The following is a 6000-nucleotide window of genomic DNA, read 5'->3' as shown; positions in this document are numbered from 1 at the left end:
TCCACACTCTCTCACACCCCACATGAGCTCACAGCAGCCCCAGCTGCTCCCGGCCCTGCTGGCCCATGGACAGACTGACGCAAGGGCAGGGAATTGGGGCCGGAGCACGAGGGTGGGTGGGACGGGGACAAGGGTCAGTGCCCAGGGATAGAACTGGGCCAGTCACGGGGCGTCAGCTGCTGTAGCCGGTCCTGCCAAAGATCCTGCAGCCCGGCCCAATGCACACAGCTCTGCCGATGCGCTTCCATCCCAGCTTGTAGCCCCTCTGTATCCCAGCCCTGGGCTCCCCCGCTCTGATCCTGACCCACTGCCTCTTGCTGTACCGGCCCTGGGCTCCCCCCTCAGCTCTGCCAGAGCCCCTCAATCCCAGCCCTGGGCTCCCCCCTTCAACTCTGCCAGAGCCCCTCAATCCCAGCCCTGGGCTCCCCCCCTCAGCTCTGCCAGAGGCCCTTAATCCCAGCCCTGGGCTCCCCCCTTCAACTCTGCCAGAGCCCCTCAATCCCAGCCCTGGGCTCCCCCCCTCAGCTCTGCCAGAGCCCCTCAATCCCAGCCCTGGGCTCCCCCCCTCAGCTCTGCCAGAGCCCCTCAATCCCAGCCCTGGGCTCCCCCCCTCAGCTCTGCCAGAGGCCCTCAATCCCAGCCCTGGGCTCCCCCCCTCAACTCTGCCAGAGCCCCTCAATCCCAGCCCTGGGCTCCCCCCCTCAGCTCTGCCAGAGGCCCCTCAATCCCCGCCCTGGGCTCCCCCCCTCAGCTCTGCCAGAGCCCCTCAATCCCAGCCCTGGGCTCCCCCCCTCAGCTCTGCCAGATCCCCTCAATCCCAGCCCTGGGCTCCCCCCTTCAACTCTGCCAGAGCCCCTCAATCCCAGCCCTGGGCTCCCCCCTTCAACTCTGCCAGAGCCCCTCAATCCCAGCCCTGGGCTCCCCCCATCAGCTCTGCCAGAGGCCCTTAATCCCAGCCCTGGGCTCCCCCCTTCAACTCTGCCAGAGCCCCTCAATCCCAGCCCTGGGCTCCCCCCCTCAGCTCTGCCAGAGCCCCTCAATCCCAGCCCTGGGCTCCCCCCTTCAACTCTGCCAGAGCCCCTCAATCCCAGCCCTGGGCTCCCCCCTTCAACTCTGCCAGAGCCCCTCAATCCCAGCCCTGGGCTCCCCCCCTCAGCTCTGCCAGAGCCCCTCAATCCCAGCCCACAGCCCTTGCAGTCCTAGACCCGAGCTGTCCCCACAACACTCCAAATTCATAACTGGGTTACAATCCCAGTTTAAGGATACGGATGGAGTGGTGTTGCCCCCTGCAGGCGTGATCACAGCACTGCACCTGGACTCAACTTCATCATTGAATCAACTGAACATAAATTTCAATTACTGTCTTTTGGGTGCTGGGTCCCACCGGCTGGCTGAGGAGGGCAGGGAATGAGATACGGGCCTTTTCCTTCATGGGGACACCAGCTCCAATCCAGCCCCAGGGCAGGGGACTGGCTGGCTGGCTCAGGGGCACAGACTATGACCATGTCTTTCTGAAACCAAACCATGCCAGGACTCCTTTAGTCGAGCAATGTTGGGGGTGGGGGCACACACAGAGGTTGATTTTGTAGTGATACAGTTATCCCAGGACAGCCCCTCAGGTGGATCCTGTTATCCCAGGATAAAGGTGCTTTAACCCCACTTATCTTATTCCCCTTGTGTACAGCTAGCCTGTATCCTGGTACAGCTGCATCCTCACCTGGGGCAGGAAGTATCCTAGTGCTGAAAGGAGACCAGGACTGCTCCAGCCGAAACACATGTGTGTGCGCTGACTGGCTCTTACACTGGTGTACCTACCCCCAGGACCTTAGGAAAACCATAGAAAGGTTCCTTCCTTGGACAGCAGCTGTGGGCTTTTGAGACGTGCTGCCCTCGGCGTATTCCACTAGAGGTGCCCCTGTGCCACAGGCCCCCCAAGAGTGCCCCTCTGGTCCATGCCTGCATCCCAACTACCCTATGCCCCATTTCAAGGCCACAGGAGATGGAGTGGACCAGTGCCTTCACCGCCAGGGCTCCCAGAGCGGACAGCGGGCTCCACAGCGGAGGGGAAGGGGGGCAGGATGTGGAACAGACACAAGGCCAACACACTGCAAAGAATCCCTGCCACTGCAGAAAACTGCCTTGCCTTCCTCCAGTGCTAGTCCCGATGCATGCTACATTCCGGGGGCCTCCCAAGCAGGCTTCTGGTTCTGGCAGGAGCTCCGAGCCCTGCCCGCCACCCACTGGAGAATCACCTGCCCAGTCTGCAGTACCCGGGAAGGGTGTGGATATTGCCCCTTGTGGCGGCTCAGCTCCAGAAATGCTCCTCAGGTGGCCCACAAAGGACACCTTGAGCCCTTGTCAAATGAGCGGTAAGCGTGCTTGGGGGATTTTGTGTGGCAGCCTCAAAACATGTGAGATACAGCTCAGACCACAGCACCTGCCATTCCCCCAGCCAACGAGACAGACCGGCTCAGGGAGGGCCACCTGGTTTTGTGTCTGGAGGGAAAAGGCTAAAGGTCTCCAAACTCATGACTTGTGTAAGTTGGCCTCACCCGTTAGCATGACATTTCAGATACCACACAGCATTACATGACTCACCACCGCAGAACAGCCCCTCACAGCAAGGGCCTGCATGGCAGCACGCTGCCTCAGTTTCCCCACAACAATCTTCAGCCTACTCCAGCCATAGGATGACATGCTGCAGTGATGTGGCCCTCCAGCTAACTCATTAACAGACATCCACCCTGTCCTGGGAATCAACATCCAAAACACCCCCCCCATCCCATGCACCTTTACCCCAGTTCCCAACTGGACCCAGTCCTTCCTTTCCAAGGGATCTGTTCTCTTTCTTCTAACTCATATACACTTCTGCCCACCTACTGTGCTCAGTTTCCAGGCCAGCCATGCTTTCCATCCACCCCCACAGCCCCTCCTGGGGTCCTCCCCAAGCAGCCACACCCAGACACCTTCCCCGCCGCATCCGGTACCTGCCTTGTGTTGCACTCTGCTCTGCTGGGCTTCCTTCCTTTTAAGTCTCACACCCAGCAGGCTGCAGCTAACTGAACAGGGCTGACTAGCCCAAGGCCTCCTGGGCCTTAAAGGGGTAGGCCTTCGTGTGACACCTGGGTGAATGGATGGCGTGAGTTAGACGGCATTCAGACACAATTCTGGGTATGAGCTTAGGGTGCAGCCTGAGCGAGTCCTTGTCTGGGAACAAAACTGTATAAGGAGGGTCAGTTGTAAGAGCCCCTAGTTCCCCCACTGTTCCTGCTGATGTTATCGCTGCAGGACAGGGGGCTTTCCTGAGTAAGTGCATAGTTCAAAGAGTGATCTCATCAGACCTGGTCACACTGCACTGAGGTCCCAGACTGGGGCAGGTTCTACTCCAGGTGGAAATGCTCTTAGGGAAATGGGGAGTTGGTATGGTGGGAGAATACCAACAAAATGTCTACACGGGGCTGGGGGCACTGATCGCTGCCCAGGGCACGCTGAGAGAGCAGCGTCAGAGACCCGAGTTCTTCAGCAGTCATAGAGAGTCTAGCCTGTCAGCTATCTGAGACTGCCCCGGTACAAGCTCGAGCTGATCCCGCCAAGCCACAGAGCCTTTCCACTCAGAGCTGCCCACTTTCCTCGTGGAATCAGCCTGTGAAACTCATTGCCAGGGGATGTTGTGAAGGCCAAAAGGATAAAAAAAGAAATAGGTAAGTTCATGGAGGATAGGTCCATCAGTGGCTGTTAGCCAAGAAGGTCAGGGACACAGCCCCATCAATGGGCATCTCTAACCCTCTGTTTGCCAGAAGCTGGGACTAGGCGACTGGGGATGGATCACTTGATAATTGCCCTGTTCTTTTCATTCCCACCGACACATCTGGCTCTGGCCCTTATCAGAGACAGGAAACAGGGCTAGATGGACCATTGGTCTGACCCAGTGTGGCCCATTCTTATGCAGTCCTTTCTACTGCTGAGCAAGAGAGTTTGTGTCCCTGTTTGTACACTGCCTATTCTTTCTAGCTCCAACACCCAGCCAAGAACCAAGTGGTCGGGTGGAGGGAGGACAGCTCAGGGGAATGAGCCCTTCTCTTGTTCTGTGATAGGAGCCCTGGCAGCAGAGGGAATGGGATGGGATGACAAGTGGACAAACCAAGAGGATCTAGGAACCACTATTGCCTCGGCCACCTGGGTGCCAATAGGAGAATTAGTACACTGTCCTGTTTGCTGTGTCCTAGTACTCTGGGAAGCCACGGGGTGGGTGGATCGACATCTGTTGTGACTAAAGGGACTGCAAAGAGAGGAGCTCTCTCCCCCTGCTCGTTTATAGTGTGGTCATATTGTCTGTGGTGATGGGAACGGACTGGTTGGAATGGCTGGTCTGGAGGTCATTGTGCCCTGCTCTGAGTTCCAGCAGAGCAACTCTTCAGCTCACGAAAGCTTATGCTCAAATAAATTGGTTAGTCTCTAAGGTGCCACAAGTACTCCTTTTCTTCTTGCCTTGCACTACCTGATGGTCCAGGTGGGCTCCTCAACTCAGCACAGATGCCTCCAGCAATATAGTTCCTGTCAGAAGGGCTGGGACGAAGGGCACTGCTACCCACACTGCAGCCGGGTGCGTCCCCAGTTGGGAGAGGAAGGAGCCCTTGGTGGGAGTGCTCCCATCAGTCTGGGCTGTGGGCTGTCCCCAGCTGCGCTAGCCTGCAGGGCAGATGCAGTTTGGCAGGCGGCGTCACAAAAGTGCAAGAGGCCGCGTGGCCCAGCGAGACCTTACCATCATCTGTGGAGCGAAGAGGATGGATCGATTGGTCGTGAGCCAAGTCCACACTGGCAACCCTAGAATCCATCTGGCATGGCTCGGCAGGGGCTGAGGCCTTCAGCCAGCCTTCTGGCAGTAACCCCATCTTGTGCCAGGCCCCGCAGTAGCTCACAAGAGACTCCTCAGCCCAGCGATAGAAGTGTTCAGATACACCCCAGAGGGAAAGGATCTGACTCCAAATAGTTCCTTATCCCGAGAAGGAGGCTGGGGGCCTGGCCTAGCCCTCAGAGAGCTCAGCACCTAAGGAGGTGTCCCCCAGATGGGCCCCAGGGTTCCCAACAGGGCCACTGTAGGGCATGGTGTGGATTAGAAGGGCCCCAGGGACGGGCTAATGGGGCACATGGGGAGCATGAGAGTCCCTGTCCTGGGAGCACTGGGATACCCAAGAGGACCGCTCTGAACTCATGTCTGGGCCTGGGCTCTAGGACAGCGGAGTGATGACTCAGGGCCCTTCGGCTAGGAGTCAGCCAATGATTCATGACTTGTCTGTCTCCAAAGAGGGGGCAGCGCTCAGGCAAGGGGGACCTGGCCCCACAGCCTGTGCCAACTCCCTGCAGTCAGTGGGACCCATCTCTCCAGTCCTGGCTGCCTCCCCCATCCCCATGCTCCTCCTCACCCCCCCGCCCCCCCAGAGCGCTACTTCCTCCCAAAAGCCTTGCGTTCTGCTGGACTCCAGGCCAGTGCCCCACTCAGTGCAGGGAGCTGCCTCCTGTGAGGTGCTAAGCAGCAGCAGCAGGGGGCACCAGTGTCCCGCCTCTGCCTGCCCCGCCGGATGGGCCTGATTTCCCTCCCACTGGGTTCTGCCCGCAGGTGCCAGGCCCCTCCCTGAGGCTGTGGCATTGTGCAGGCCGCCACAGACCGGGGAGCTGGGCGCAGAGCCTCAGTGTCCAGCCACAGGCAGAGCTAGTCGCAGCGCCTTGGGGGAAAACCACAGTGAAACCCGCCAGGGCACCCCCTTCACAGCAGGTGTTGGCCGAGCTCATCGTCCCCACCAGGGCTCCTGGCATCCCTCCTTCCCCCATCCCCAGCTGCCTGGGTGCCATCCTCCATCCCCCTCTCGTTCAGAGGCTCCCTGCCCTTCCCCCAAGCTCCTCCTTGCCAGGGGCTGTCTGTTCCCCCTTCCCCCATACCAGGGGCCCCCCAACCCCCCGGCATGGGCTCTGACAGCTCCCCCTTCCCACATACCAGGGGCC

This window comes from Chelonia mydas, chromosome 7 (assembly GCF_015237465.2).
Source record: "Chelonia mydas isolate rCheMyd1 chromosome 7, rCheMyd1.pri.v2, whole genome shotgun sequence".
Lineage (NCBI taxonomy): Eukaryota > Metazoa > Chordata > Testudines > Cheloniidae > Chelonia > Chelonia mydas.
Note: the sequence above shows the minus strand (reverse complement) of the source record.